The sequence below is a fragment of the Gavialis gangeticus genome, unplaced genomic scaffold (assembly GCF_001723915.1).
Source record: "Gavialis gangeticus isolate Ggan-Ray unplaced genomic scaffold, GavGan_comp1, whole genome shotgun sequence".
In the NCBI taxonomy this organism is placed as follows: Eukaryota; Metazoa; Chordata; order Crocodylia; family Gavialidae; genus Gavialis; species Gavialis gangeticus.
The window spans coordinates 27,373,599-27,381,500 of record NW_017729028.1 but is presented as its reverse complement, the minus strand read 5'-3'; the positions used below and the strand labels follow the sequence as shown (position 1 = coordinate 27,381,500).

Here is a 7,902-nt window from a genome sequence, read left to right as displayed (position 1 = left end):
ACACACAGGCACACAATTACACACACAGGCACACCCATGACACACACACAGGCACACCCATGACACACACACACCCCTCCCCTTGAGGCAGCGCAGCCGAGAAGCCCAGGCCGGCCCGCGCCTCCCCAACCGCCGCCGCCGCCCGGCCCCGCCCGGCCCCGGCCCCGGCCCCGGGGAAGGGGAAGGAGGAGGCAATGGAGGAGGCCGGGCTCGGGGCCCCGTACCTGGCAGCGCGGCCCCGGGATAAAGCGGCCCGGCCCCACGTGCTCCTCCCCTCGGTCCGCGCTGGGGGCTCCGGGCTGGGCCAGCTCCTCCCCCGCGGAAGGAGGGACACGGCGGGGGGAGGGGGCGCAAACGAGAGCCCGTCGTTCACGTGCAGCGCTCCGTATATTTTAAACAAAACCCAAAAAAGCCAGTGCCCTCGATGTCGTGTCCGCTCCCCTCAGGGTTGCGGCGGCGGCGCGAGGACCGCCTCCCCCCGGTCACATGGGCGCGGCGCCCGGGCAGGCCCTGCGCGGCCGGCGGACACTCCGCCAAGGGCCGGCGCTGCGAACAGGCGGCGCGGCTTGAATGCGAGCGCCTTGTGCTGCAGCAAAGCCCCCAGAGCTGCTTCGCCTCTGCCGAGCAGTCACCCAGCGAACAGGAGCGCCTTGCTACTGAAGCCGAAGCAACTGTGTTCGGGTGATCCGCATCGCGGACTCACAGCTCCACATCAGCCCTTCACTCTCCATTTCAGACTTCCCTTTTCCTTTTTTTTCGGCCTTCCTCGTTTAAATGTTCCTCCGGTCCATGCGAGGGGTTTCTTTCTAAACGCAGGCCTCTGGTGCTGAATGATAGACGGAAAAAGACGCGGATCGTATTAGAGCGCATCCCACGACGCCTTGTTTCATATTATTTGTAGCATTAAGCATAAAACAATCAGGCAAAGCACAGCTACTTTTATGCCTTTCCATCCCAAATGCCTATTAATATCAAATTGTTATTTAGGGTAGGTAAAAGGGGATGTTGCCAGACAGTGTACAGGCATGGATAATTGATGGGGTGGCTTACTCAAAATGCAGTATGAAACTCCTCCGCTACAGCACAGTGGGATTGTTTCTCCACGGCTAAGGGAGCTGCATCCATGTCTTTGTCTTTCAGCCTCTGTATCAGTGAGGGCTGCGACAGCAGTAAAAACAGCACACTGAGCCCTTTGGAGACTGGAATGCCTTTCATTATTCTTGAGAGACCAATTAAGGACTAGTGTTGACATATTCCAAAAGGGCTCCTGTCTGGGCCTTGTGCAAAGTACAAAAGAACAACATCATGGTTACAAACCAGTGACTCAAGGTTGCAGAGGGTATGCAACAAAAATGAGAAAATGGAGTGGGATTTTCAGGGATCCACAAAGCATTTAAAGGAGCCTTCCTTCTTTATGCCACGCTGTGACTTGAACATTGTATCTTGCTCCTTGAAGAAATCCAGCTCAGCTAGAGTTAGAAACTACCCAAAACAAACACAATAGCTGAGTGGGCCAAGGACTAAAAGCACATGCCGAGCTGAATGAGAGCAGCAATTTTGGTATGATTTGTAGCTCACACCTGCATGCCTGTTTTAACAAGCTTTTTAAATCATCAGTGTAGTGTAAAACACTTAAAATGAACTAAATTAGAAAGTCAAAACTTGCTAATTCACATTAATTAATAGGAGACTCATTGTGAATTAGTAGGGTGATTTAAAAAAGCAAAGGTACTGTGCTAGGCTGAATGTATTCTGTTCATTTAGGGCCTGATTCTGTCTATTCTTACTCCTGTGGATTGGTATTTTATTCTTTAAATTGCCTGACTCACAGCGACTACTGCTCAAGGTGAGTAAGAGGAGTAAACTCACATCCTTAGTTAGTTTGATCTTTGTAATTTTCTCTTCATTTTATTGTGATGCACCACGAACGTACTAAATGTCATGGAGGACAATTTGTAAGACTAATGGTTAGCAATATGAGATTAAATTACAGCTATCTTCTTCTGAATTTTTATTGGGTTTTGGGGAGACATTGCCATTTTTGTGTGTGCCAGTTAGAAAGTGTGCCTTTCAACAAAAGATTGTGAGATTCTGTTCTGTGGTATTCATGTTATTTGCTTGACATTTTAAATCCATGTTGAGATCCTTGGATGAAAGGCTAGACAACTGAAAGTTTAACTGCCACGTTTGATTCTATTAAAGCAGGGGTGTCAAACTTGAACAGCCCCCTGGGCTGGATGTGGACTATGAGACAGCTCACATGCCAGATCCAAACTTGGCAGCAGTGGCTGGACAAGTGGTAGCAGTATAGTGGTTAACTCCTCCTGCCCCACCCTCACGACACCCCCCTACTTCACCATTACTGACACGTGTATCCCATGGGACTCTGTAGTCTGTACACCAGAATTTGGTAGTGGGCCCTGCCCTTGCTCGCCGCACCCCCTGGATTCCCAGCTATTCCAGGAGCTCTGCAGGCTGAGTGAAATGGTGGGCTGGATCTTTAATATCACTTATTGCATTAACATGACAGCAGTGTTTTAAAAGTCTGTGGCATTCAACTATCCTCAAAACTGGCTTGACTTTAGAAGGTGCTGGGCACTCTGGCCCTAATTAATTAAAAGTACTTAAGATTAAGCACATGGTTAGTATTAGCTATTGAGTTCTTATCCATTGCGTTAATGGTGTGTTGAACCCAAGTGAGCAAGGTGAGTGAGACCAGACATTCCTGGTGTAATTATGTTGAGTGCTGAATTACAGGCAACTGGTTGACTTGAACCATGAGCAAGAGTATGTTTGGAAGCATGGTGCTGTACCACTAGTCTTCTGCGGTGAGCAGTCCTGCTGAAATGAATTGAGTGAATCTGTAGCCCCTTTACTAGTTCTTCTAACATACGTTATCCTACAGGATTAAAACTGTTGGCAAAGCAAGCAGATTTGAACTCCAAAAATACCACTCTGTTAAAAAAACAAGAAAAATATTGTAACGGAAGTTTGTATAGTTAAAGTGTGATCATAGTCAAGACATCACCAAAATACTCTCTTGGCTTTGGAAGTCAAGGGTGATGTAGCCATGATGGTCCAGAAATTATATGAGAGGCAAGGATGTCTTAGGGTGTTATCTTTTATGGGACCAACTGTATAGTCAGGACAGAGTTAGACAAGCTTTCAATTGCAAGACATTCTTAGTGTCCAACCTCCTACAATACAAAAAGAAGTTTCCCTGTGACCACACAGCCCTGGTGGTCACCTATCACCCAACGCTGGAGCCATGTGGAAGCATTGTCAAGAAACGACAGCCTATTCTTGGCAAAGATCAGACCTTAAGAAAAATATTCCCAGCTTCTCTACTCCTGGCCTCCAAACTACCCTCTAACCGTGCCCAGCTCATCAAAAGCAAACTCCCCATGGCCCAAAAGACATCAAGTGGGACACAGCCTTGTCTTTGCAAGAAATGCATAACCTGTCAACACCTCTCCACTGCAATTACAGACAACACTCCCAATGACAAAACCATCAGAATCCACCACGTGCCTTTCCCAAAATGTGATATACCTGATCCAGTGTATTAAATGTCCTCATGGCAACTGTGCGTGTGAAATGAAACAACTATGCACCAGAATTAACTCTCACAAAAAAAAATATAAAGGACAGAGCCACACACACACCATTAGGAGTACATTTCTCACAGAGCAACTGCTCTGTCTCTGATCTCACTGTCTTTGTACTCAAGGAAAATCTATCTGACGCCTTTAAAATGTGAACCTGGGAACAAAAAAATGTGTGTGCTGGCTGGACACTAAGAACTGAGGACTTAACATTGATATTGATATATGGCACATTATAATTTACCTGATTCCTGAACTCTTTCCACACAGGGGAGGTGAGAATGATCCTCCTCTATTTTTGGTAGGCCTTCATCTCCCAGAAATCTGCTTCTTTTCTTCTTCTTTTCTTCTGCTTCTTCTTCATCTCCCAGAAATCTGCTTTTCTTATGTTTTTCCTGTACCTGGAAACTTCTCTCATGCAACTGTTTTTTACTGTGTTGTGCCTGGATTGTTCTGGTCAGACCCAAAAAATGTCTTGTATTTGAAAGCTTGTCTAACTCTATCCCAACTATACCATTGGTCCAACAAAAAATATCGCCCAAAGAAACCCTTGCCCCTCTCTTGACTTTGTACAGCTTATACCACTAATACTCCAGTAAGAACTGGTGCACAAGATGGAGGAGACCAAAGAAGACAAACAGCCCACTGTGAGTTCAGTTAAGAAAAAAAAACCCCAAGATGCCTATAACAAGATATTCATAAGATGAACGCAACTATCTTGTGTTTCTTTGTCAGGAAGGATCTGACTTGCTGGTGTAGAAGATAACAACCACTCCTGAGTATGTTTGATGATGGAGCAGTGAGCCTTGAGGTTGACAGTGTAAAGCAGTGTTTGAGCTGTCATCGAGGAAAGACATCATCAACAATAACCAATGCAGACTAGTGTATCGAAATGGAGCAGAAAATTAATTATGTGAGATGTTTTCAGGCTAAACAAAAATAACCCATGAAAAAAATATTGCATAAGTGTAATAAAATTAAATGACAACACATCAGACACATTGCTTTATCTTAATTGGTGACTAAGCTGAAAGTCTTTTGAGAGAGGTTTGCACATGCAGATTGCTGTGACAGAACTCAAAAGAAACTAGATTGTAGCAAAAATCTGTGGGAACATAATCTCCAGTTATTTTACATTCAGAAGTCCTGGAAAAGTGGGCCCACCTGTTCTTGTCACTTGTTCCATGATCTATTTCTAGGGGAAGATCACTCTTCATGGGGTGAATCATCTCAAGTTGTCCTGTTCCCTGAACTCAGTAATTAAAAAGTTTTAGGGCTGGGTAGTTTGTGGATTTTTTATTGAGCACCCTTAACTGAATGACATTTTACAAAATCAGTGAGATTTGATCCCTATGCCTTGAAGAACTTGAAGTCTAATGTTCTGATCTTGAGAGGTGCTGAACACCAAAGTGTAAAATTCGGAGTGATCTCAAATTGTACTGACTGCAATGCTGGGAGGTACTCCTTACATTAAAAGGTCAGATTATATCTTGGATAAATGCAGGAAATGATGAGTGAGAGAGGTTGGGATAGAGAAATTGGAAACAAACTGAGGCCAAGAGCCAACTCATATGGAGAGGCAAGCCATATTGGGAACTGTTGTGTGTTAGAGCAACTCACACTAATGGAGAGGAGACTTTTGTGGAAACTGTACATGCGACTGTTTTGTTGCTGGTGGGAGAAATGTCTAAAGCTAGGCATGTTCAAATACAATATTGACATAGATTTAAGATCAGAGGCCTTTAGCAATGTTCTCAGCCTTTTGTGTCACCTCTGAACGTGAGAATATGGTTTCTGAAATGTAAACAATGGAAAACCACGACATGCAGAGTTGAGATTCTTTCCCGTGTATTTTGTAGTTGCCACGTATGGAGAAACAGGTTGAGAAGTAAATGGTTTCGAAAAGTTTGCTGTACAAGGGAAAGGTAAATCGTTGGTTATATACCACATGTTTGGTGACTCAGCAGTAATGGATAGGGTGTTAACTCAGTAACAGCAACAGGCACAGATGTAGCTTACATGCAAACTGACAACATAAAAAGTAATTCCCGTGAACATTTTCAAGTAGTATACAATGGAAGAAACAGTGAGAGACTCAAAACAGTCTGAGCTATTATTACATATATATAGTATGGCAGCATAAAACATGTATCTATGGTAGTAACATACTAGTGATCGTGGAAATTCTTAACCATGAAAATTTAATTTAAAATGAAATTACAATTAAGAAACCATGGGGTAATATTGTGTGTGAAACAGTCCATGAACTCATCCTGAGAGGGGTTATCATTTTAGTTAATATTGCACCCAGATCTCCTTGGCTTGGGTGCACTCTCTCTTTTCCTGTCAGACTCTCTGTGTGACCCTAGAAGTCACTTAATACCTCTGGGCCTTTGTTACCCATCTCTGAATGGTAACACGTGTTAGTTTTTCTACCCTTGCTTGTCTCTTTATATTGCAAACTCTCGAGTGTTGGGTCATGGAGGTTTCTTGCCTCAGTGGTCTACACAACACGTGGCAGGATGACACTGCAGTGGCACTGGTGCTTCCTGAATTGCTTTGATACTAATAGTCCTGATCACAGTAGAAGCAAGAGGATGGAGAGCTGTAGCTGCCACCCACCATGGAAGCAATTTAGAACAATGCATTTTAGTTAAAAACAAATGTAGAGGGATTTCCTGAGCCACAATAACTGATGTGAAGTACATCAGAGATGGCATATAGTTTGCCTTAATGTTATCTCTGTGTTCGAACTGTTGCTAAAATTGTATGTGTGTGTGCATGCACATGTGCACGCATGTGTGTTTAAACAAGATAAACCCTCATTCTAGTTTGAAAGTAATAGCGCCTTTGTATCATATAAGTTAAACAGTACTTTACCCTGATAGCAAAAAAAATTATGTATTGCCATGTGTGATTTTAAGCTCATCTTGAAATTCCCAGTAGAGAAGTGTCCTTGCTAACACTGAGTGTCATACAGAGAACTACATGCCCAACACTACTTCAGGTTGCAGTGGGGTTATCTCCTGTGGCAGGGAAAGCACAGTCCTCACATTCTTGGCTGGCAAGGAAGAAGATATGTCCAACTGCTTTAATTAAAAATGTATTTATTTAAATAATTTAAAAACATGTGTACTGTATGTCTCAATCTGAGGTCTTGGATCAGATTGCAGATGGCTCATAGGAAGCACTGTGTCATCTTATGTGTTTGTACTTGTCTAGTACAACGGGATTCCCAGTCCTGGTTGGGCCTCTGGGCAATAACCCCAGTGCAAACCACTGGTTTGAAGTGTCTCAACTTGCATTTTGCGTGGGGCACATGTGAGAGTTCATACCAGCAGGTGTCACAGAAGAAGTGCAATCTTAATGTATCAGGATCTTCTGCGGAAAGAACTTCCAGCAAGTTTGTAACAGTGAAATCCCTGGTGAACACTTTTTCTTTCAAGAATCAGCTGAAACCAAGATGAGTTGGCAGCATGACAGAGGGAAACATACAGGGGAACTATAAATAGATTCCTGAAAAGATTGTTAGGTTTTCATTCTTGGAATTGTACAATCAGAGATACCACAAAACATCCTTGGCACATTGCTCCTCTTTGAAGTAAATGTGAGTGCTTTAAATTAAACTTCTTGGCCTCCACTCAGACAAGATTCCCCAATGAAGCCTTTTGTAGGGATACAGGACTCTTTCAAGTGTTAGACTCTGTGCCTGATCTCTGGATCCCTTTTAGGACTAGATATAATCACAGAAGGGCTGCAACAAATTTCCCATCTGAATATTTTCTGTGACATTAAATACTACTTAGGGCACAAACAAGGCTCTGCCAATCTGGGTTATTTTCGGACACTTTTGTTAAATTCCACAAATTTCTGCTCTTTAAGTATTGTTCACTGGAAGGACTCCTCTCTGGTTGATCCTTCCTACAGGCTACACCTGTAGACATCCCTGCTGTTGCCGGTGCTCTGGCTTCATACTTACCCTAGATCTTCAATGCAGTATTTCCATCTCCTTTTCTGGAGAATTCTGGAAATCCGTTATTGAACTCTGACAAATATTGGAACTTGGTATTAGTTAATATATTATCTAGTATTTTCAGATGCATTTGCTTTCAGAGGCAGTTAGACAGCTGTTTAACTGCCAATACTGTTGCCACTGTAATACATAGATGTAAGAATACTTGTAAAGTATATTTATGCAGTCCCCAGCTAAGTTGGGCCCTGATCCTACTTGGGCCACTGTATCCAAAATAAATAAAATCCTTTATTTTCTTTTTTCTTTATTCTGTCTTCTCTTTTC

General features: G+C 43.3%; 1 long non-coding RNA gene across 1 annotated transcript; it reads left to right on the top strand.

Annotated features, from left to right (window-relative positions):
- Nucleotides 1-696: 696 nt before the first annotated feature.
- Nucleotides 697-4,553, top strand: LOC109300201. Its single transcript, XR_002098161.1, has 2 exons — nt 697-1,846; nt 4,341-4,553. It is a non-coding gene; the product is annotated as an uncharacterized LOC109300201 (long non-coding RNA).
- The last annotated feature ends 3,349 nt before the right edge of the window (nt 4,554-7,902 follow it).